A 7,729-nucleotide genomic window follows, 5' to 3' on the forward strand; every position below is an offset into this window, starting at 1 on the left:
ATTCTCACTATTCTGTATTAAAACAAAGTGTAAGATATTTGCAAGATAGAGAAAAATAAATTGATGGACAGAATTGAGGTTGCAGAAATAGATTTAAATGGATATCGACTTTTATGTATCACAGATGAAAATTAGCTTATTTATGCAATGATAGTGCTGATAAAACTGGTTATTCATATGGAGAAAATGAGACTTATACCTTGTCCCATTAAAAAATTAATTCTAGTTGGATTGGATAGAAAACACATTCGATTTTTTATGCTTGTCATAAAATATGTGCTAAAATCCAAAGAAAATTTGTCTTGCTACATGTTGAGACATAATAACATATTACCATATCTACTTTAAAGCTCTTATCATCATTTACATTTCAAAGAAAGAGAGTTTGTCTCATCAGTTTATATCATGATGATCAGTAGAATTATTAATAGGAAAAACTAAATCTTATATCAATTCATGGCCTCTAGAACTTTGAAAAATTCTAATTTTTAAACCTGATTCGATTTTGTGTTCTTTCCTTTATCTTTAAAAAAAATCCACACAACTAGAGAGAAGATTTATAAAAATACAATGATAAAATATTCTACAGGATACATTTCAAAACTGTAGCAGGTGACACCTAGCAGCCAGGTAGTGAACATCCAATATGGAGTTCTTAGAGGCTTTAGTTAATTTTGTCTTTTATATGTTTTATTCAACTGGGTTTTAATGAGGTCATACCTTCCTTTCCTTTTTGCCTGACAAAGTCACATATGATGAAAAAAAAGGTTAGGAAAAATAAAGCTTCACAGAGTAGAAACCTTCACATATTTTTTGTCTGATGAGTATTCAAGACAGTTGCACATTATACCCTGAATCTCATGTTGTTTGATCACACTGCTTGATTGCTTGCATTTATTTGTTTTCCTTCTACATTTCTTCAATATGAACTTTTGAAATTTCCTATGTAGTGTATGAATAGAAACACATTATAAAAGAATTACATGATGCTTTCATATGGAAAGCAGTTCAACATGTATAGTTAAAAGCTTTCAAAACTACATTTTGAGCTATAAAATTTGTAACCTCACTTAAAAACAAAGCCAGGAACTTTATATCCATTTCTTACTATAATCATCTGGAATGATTATCAAGTTCAAAAAAAAAGTGCAAGAAAATATATTAAGTACAATGAAAAATACAATACATAATTAATAATGGAGTTAATAATCGAGTAACAACCTCTGATTCACTATGAAGTACAATATTTGTTTTAGGTTTTCTAGGTAACATTAGGTTATTTTTGAAAAGTTTCCTTACTTTCCACATCTGCAAGGAAGATAGACATACAAAATTAGTGACTATCTAGACTATAAGTTGTGTGAAGAATTAAAACAGTTTCTGTTGTAATAAAATGTAAGCATCATGATATATTTTTAAAACTTTTCAAAATCCCTGCATTGTTGAACATGCAAGAAAGGATCATAATATTTTAATTTTATTAATGTTTTTTAATTATTAAATTTAAATTCTAAACCAAAAAGTAAATTGAATCCAAAATTCTTATGTCCCTTTTGTATAATTTACTACTCTCTAATGTTAGGGATTTTCTAGTGTCAAACTAGATCATAAAATATGCCTTATAATTTCTGATTCTGTTATTGTCTTATAGGAAGTTGGAAATAGGGTTTCCCATCCTTGTAAAATTATTTATCGGTAAAATCCAAGTCAATATTTAATTTTTTCTTGTGGGTACTTTTTGGTGCATTTAAAATGATAATTTGTACTCTTGTATTTCTACAAAGGAAGTTTCGAAAATATAAGTCAGAAGAGTAACAATCTGAAATATTTTTTTTTAGAACTTTAGGTTTGATACTTGTTACTTTGTAAAAAATAGATGAATAAATACAATAAAACACATTCTTCAATGTTGCTCAATGACAATGTAGGTATGTTTTCCCCAGTTAATCCCCTTTTCATCAAAGACCATGGGCTTTGACAAATACTTTTCTTATTTACTTTTCAATCACAAGGGCTGTAAAAATCTCCATCTGCCACTTGGCTATTTTTACAACAACTGAATGTAACCAAGAATGTGGATATTTGCTTTGACCATGTAGTTATGATGTGTACCCTATTTTCTAATAAAAAACTATATGTCCTATTGATAGTGAACAAATTTAGTGGCAAAAATTATACACATGACAACTTGAAATGTTAAACATGAATATACTAAACTTAAAATAGCCATTGAAATAACAATGCTCTTTATGGACAGCAGCTGGTGGGGGAGAAATATTAGAAAAAGCACAATCTTTGTAGCTAAAAACAATGAGGTCTGAACAACATACAGAAACTCCACTTTCTTTGTGAATTAGCTAACATGACAATTCTTGCCTCAGATCACAGTGGTAGCCAAAAAGTAAACAGTTAAGATAAGTGGCCCTAACTGCTGCCAGCCTTTGGACCCATCAACAGGTTCATGGTCTCAAGTTGGGGTGTCAAACTCTAATATATGAATGCAAAAACGGTTTAAGGCCTGTGTTGAACTGAAGAGTACAAGACTCCCTTACGTTATTTAAGGTCATGATTTTTTATCCACTTAAGTAGTCCAATCAAAAAGGTCTGTTGCTGAAAAGTTTTGAGAACCCTATCCTAAGCCCCAATAGGAGCTTCTTTGCTTCCAAGTCTTCTTAAGTAGGACTGTCACATACCTTTCCGACACTTTATTTCAAGCTTGCACATGGTCAATCCCTGCTCATCATGTTCTTGATCTGAATGAATTCCTTCTTCAAGGATCATCCATCTATCAAAATCTCCTCTCACTCACATTCAGTCAGTGACTCAATTTTACTAATTCATCTGTAACATCAGTATTCAAACTCTCTGATTGAAAATAAACATTAAACAGTTGATGAAAGAAAAGTCTGAGATACTAGGCCTTATCAAAATTAAATCTCGTGCTCAGCAAAAGACTCTGGAAAAGGGATTATTTTTAAAAAGTTACAGAGAGAAAATATTTGCACACTGCATATGTAACAAAGGATGATAATCTGGAATACATAAATGCATTTAAAGCTCAACCAGAAAATAACAATCAAATTAGAAAATAAGAATCGCTATAAACCATAAGTAACATGGAGGAAACACTAGAGATGATTAATGGGAACACAATGAAACTACAAGATGAAAGCAATTTGAGAGTGGAAAATAAATTAAAAAGACAAAAAAAAACAATTCTTTCATGGTATTTTGTTTGCTTGAGTGAGTTTTACATCAAAATGACTCAAACATATTAATAAAAAAAAACAAAATGAGGAAAAGTCGAAATTGCAAATAAAAGTGACCCACTGCATTCCAGGAAAGATAATGAAATTGAGAATTCAATGATTAAGAGATTTTTAAAACATCTAGATACATAAAATTGGATCATTAAGGTTGAAGACATGGCTGTGCTCTTTCTCAAAAGGAGCATACACTACTACAAGATAACAGAATAATATGAATAAAGCTCAGACATAGAGAAAATATGAACCAAGAATGCTATTTTGAGCTACCTTAACAGTTTCTAACCTCAGGCATCATCTGGCCTTTTTTTTTTTTTTACCTCCTTTATCAGGGCATTTCTGACCACATAGTATAGAATACCTATGGGATACTGCTCTGAATGCAAAAGGTTTTAATGGAAAGTTCTGAAATGTAGGGAAAATAACATCTTACATGTGTTCATCCTCAACAGATGGGTAATGTGGTTGACATATAAATCCATACTATTTTGTTCCTCAGCAGACAATTCTGAAATACATTCAAAATAGCTTCATTAGAAAGTCCCAGGTAGACCAATCCCCAGTGGCCTGCATCAGTAACTAACCCAATAATCTTCCTCTTTTTAGTCTTTGCAGATATCCATTGTGATTCCCTGAAATCAATGGTCAAAATAAGCTGCTTCATGTAAGTTATTTTTCTCCAATTCTTATTTCCATAGGATACTCAGAGTGAGGCTTTTGATACCAGTAAAGCATTAAATGAGGTAGAAAACAGACTCACAGAATGGAATTCTGGGACTGGATTCAAGAATGAAGTATTGCTGATGCAGTGTGGGGTAGTGTCAATCCTCAGCCTTTTGCAGCTCCATGATTTTTGAACTGTAAATTGGAATGGAGTACAGGTGAAAGGAAAGCATAGGTTTATGTGGTAGTTGTTACACTTGAAAATTATTTTGTTAATGATAAATATAAAGATCATTGTTACTTATTTTAATGCTAAGGAAGTCCTAAGAAAATATAATGACAGTCTTAGGTCTATCAACTGTCAATTCAAAGCTTGCTGCAAAATTGAAAAGACTTAGCACAGTTTAAAGGAACTTTGAAACTGCTGTAATAGAGAACAGAGTGCTGGAAACCAAACCCAGGATTAATTGTAAGGGAAGCTGAACATCCAATGAGACTGAGTGCATAGGAAAATAATGAGACCCTGACACTGGGTTAGGTAAATCTAATGTTCTTGAATCTTCAACCCTAGACTTTGCCAAGTGCACAAGGCTATTAAAAGCAGCACCCTGCTCATCTTTCTAGGGAAATCACCCCCTAGTTTCTGGAGATATTGCAAAGACTTTTCCTGAGTAAGGGCTGATAGAAATGAATTTTTTCCTCTTCAATGTCATCTCTTCTTACTCTCTCTGCTGAAAGGACAATAACTACCTCACAACTCAAGCATGGAATGTATTTTCTGCTCTGACAATAAATGGCATCCATGTGCATAAAACTCTAAGATCTGTTTTGTATGTACTGGGAGAAAGGACCAGAGTAGATCTTGAAGATGTTGAACTGGGGATGTGTACAATATATGCCTGGATATCAGAGGATTAATTGACACGGAGAGCTATTCTATGATACAGGTGGTAGGTTTTGGCAAGGATGTGTGGAAATGTACTTAGTTATATAAATTATCATTTTCTGAATTACAAATTGCAATGAATTCATAAGCTTATAAAATACATATTTATTTTCCCAGTGTCTGTGGATCAGGGAACTGGGCATAGGTTATCTGGTCCCTAAGCTTTGGGATCTCACAAGGCTACAATTGAGGTATTGACTTGGGCTATAGATTCATGTTAGGGCTTGACTGGGTCCACTTCCACACACATGAGTTTGTTGGTAGAATTCAGTCTTTTGGCCTCTTAGACTAAAGCCTTCAGTTTCTTGTTGACTGTAAGCCTCAGTTTCTTGATAAGTGCCCACTCCATAGGTACCTCACACTCAAGTGAAGGGGATTATAAAACTGCATGAAGGACAAGAGGCAGGGATACTAAGGGACATCTCATAGTCTGTTTGTCACTGAAGGAAAGAAAACCTTTGAAGTTTTCTCAAGGTAAATGAGAAGTTACTGAAACTGCTTTGGAAAGAATGTTGATGAAAAATTTAGAAGACTCAGGAAGGTAGGGGTATTAGCCTGGACTTAATAGATGACACTGGAGACCCTGTCACATGACTGTGCTCTGGAGGAGGAGGATGCCTTCACTAGACAACAGGAAATGAGCTACTAAAGAGGGGTGGCTGTTTCTCTGCACACAGGGTTGACCAAAAAGGACACTGCTGGAGAGGTGGGCTCCATGGTATCAGGGGAGTTAAAATAGAATCTTGTCATAATAGAAGCCAGAAGTACACAGTAAACAAAGAAAGGCAAGGGGATATAGTCACATGAGCAGCAAGATCCATATTTATATTTTATACAAAATAAAGGGTCATATATGCTTATGAGATAATTTTAGCCCAAGTGTCTGTGTGTATTTTTTGTGTCTGATTTAGAGATCAGAAATGTACTTAGCCAAAGAATTGAACTGTATTTTAAAAACAGTTATGATATAAGATATTGGACATGGAATTGGAGTTATCACAACCTTCAAACAGTTGCTTAAACTTGCTAAACCACAGTGTTTTTGGTCTATAAAATACCTCTTGAATGCATCTTTAATGCCACATAGTATTCTAGGAACTGTTGTAGAATGCCACATCCCAGATTTGCTGGAATACTGATATACTGAATTATCAGTGCAGGATATAGAGAGTAAAGAAATCTAACGAAAAAAAAAAAAATAACCTACCAACAAATACCCTGAAAAAAAAAAGCCAGGTGGGAAGACAGAGAATTTTAATAGAATTGTCAAGAAATCCTGCATAAGTAAATGGCATTTGAAAAACCCTGAGCAACATAAAAAAAAAAAAACCCTAGTTATCTGCAGGACAGTGAGCACAATGGCCCTGAAGAAAACCTATGGTCTATGTATCTGAGGTGTCACATGGAGGCTTGGGCAGCTGCTGCTCAGGAAAACAGTGAGAGAGAGGTCAGAGGATAGGGTTTTAGAAGTAGTCAGAATTCAGGTTATCTTGGTAATTGTTCAGAAAATCAGATCAGATAATATCTGCAATATTTTTGGCATACATTGGTGTTCAGTTCAAAGGATGAAATTTTGCTTAATCTGAGCAAGCATCTCAATAGAATTTTGAAGAACCAAATTTTGGTTCCATAACAGTATAAACTTGAATTCTGTAACCTGAGGGTATGACTTAGAAAAGCTGAAAATCTAAGATGTAATGAGTGGTATGAGTTATAATCATTATTCTACATAAAACTTACAAGGATACTAACAAACTGTTGGGTAGATTTAGCCTCTTCATAGGTTAAATGATTTTTTTTTCATTTAACACCTGGTGGTTATTATCAGATGACTGAGCCAGCAGGATCATCTACATCAGTGACTGGGGAGGAAGACATTGCAGAAGTCACTGAAGGCCACTTGGTACTCAGTCAGCTTTGCCTGAAAAGCCAATGATCACACCATAGGTCAAATAAATAGCATTCACGTAGTACTGACAGTGCAGGAACCCTAGGTCCGAAAAGTGAAATATGGCCATACAAGTGTGAATTTTTTCATCTCCAGAACCTAAATATGTTACCTTATAAAGCCAACATATAAGGTATATTCCCACAAGACTTTGGGAATGTAATTAAGTTTAAAATTTTGAGATGCAGAAAATTAGCCTGGATTTTTTGGGTGGGTGGGCCCATGTATCCCTTGAATCCTTATAGGGGGAGATGGGAGGACCAGAGCCAGGAAGGTAAATGGGGAGATGCTGTATTTCTTACCTTGAAAACAAATAGTGAATCCATGAATCAAGAAAGGAAGAGTCCTGCAGAAGTTCAAAGGGGCAAAGAAAGTAGATTTTCCCCTAGGCCCTCCAGAAGGGATGTATCCCTGATGACACTGATTTTTCGCCCAGTGAGGATCAATGCTGGACTTTAGACTTCCAGAATAGCAAGGCAAAAAAAAAAAAAAAATTATTATTTCAAGCCACTAAATTCGTGATCATCTGTTACAGTAGCAATAGAAAACTAACATACTTGGAAATAAAATTCAATAGTCTGAGAGAACAATATTCAGAAGAGATGGTATAAAGAAAAAGCCCAAATCAAAGACTTCTTAGGAAGAATCACTTTGGAAAGTCTTGCAGCCTGAATTAGAATCAGACTGCTGCTTCTTATATCATGACCAAAAAGTCGACTAAGTGCTGTGCCTCAGCTCTCTTACCTCTAACTTGTCAAATTAATATCATTACTTCTTAAGTTTTCTATGATTAGCAGAGCTACTTCATGAAAACATCTCTAATAATCCATTCCACATAGTATCTGCCGCAGTCTGGCTGCAGCAAAATAACCGGGGGGTGACGAACAACTTGTGTACATTGATACA

General features: G+C 34.4%; 1 long non-coding RNA gene across 1 annotated transcript; it reads right to left on the reverse strand.

The window, feature by feature from the left end:
- Nucleotides 1-3,671: 3,671 nt before the first annotated feature.
- LOC124107688 (uncharacterized) lies at nucleotides 3,672-7,240 on the reverse strand. The gene is made up of 3 exons (XR_006856507.1): nucleotides 7,126-7,240; nucleotides 4,027-4,124; nucleotides 3,672-3,774 (listed from the first exon to the last, which is right to left on the reverse strand). It is a non-coding gene; the product is annotated as an uncharacterized LOC124107688 (long non-coding RNA).
- Between the last annotated feature and the right edge of the window lie 489 nt (nucleotides 7,241-7,729).

The sequence above is a fragment of the Marmota monax genome, unplaced genomic scaffold (assembly GCF_021218885.2).
Source record: "Marmota monax isolate L192 unplaced genomic scaffold, Marmota_monax_Labrador192_F-V1.1 WCK01_AAM20220418_F8-fsc00097, whole genome shotgun sequence".
Lineage (NCBI taxonomy): Eukaryota > Metazoa > Chordata > Mammalia > Rodentia > Sciuridae > Marmota > Marmota monax.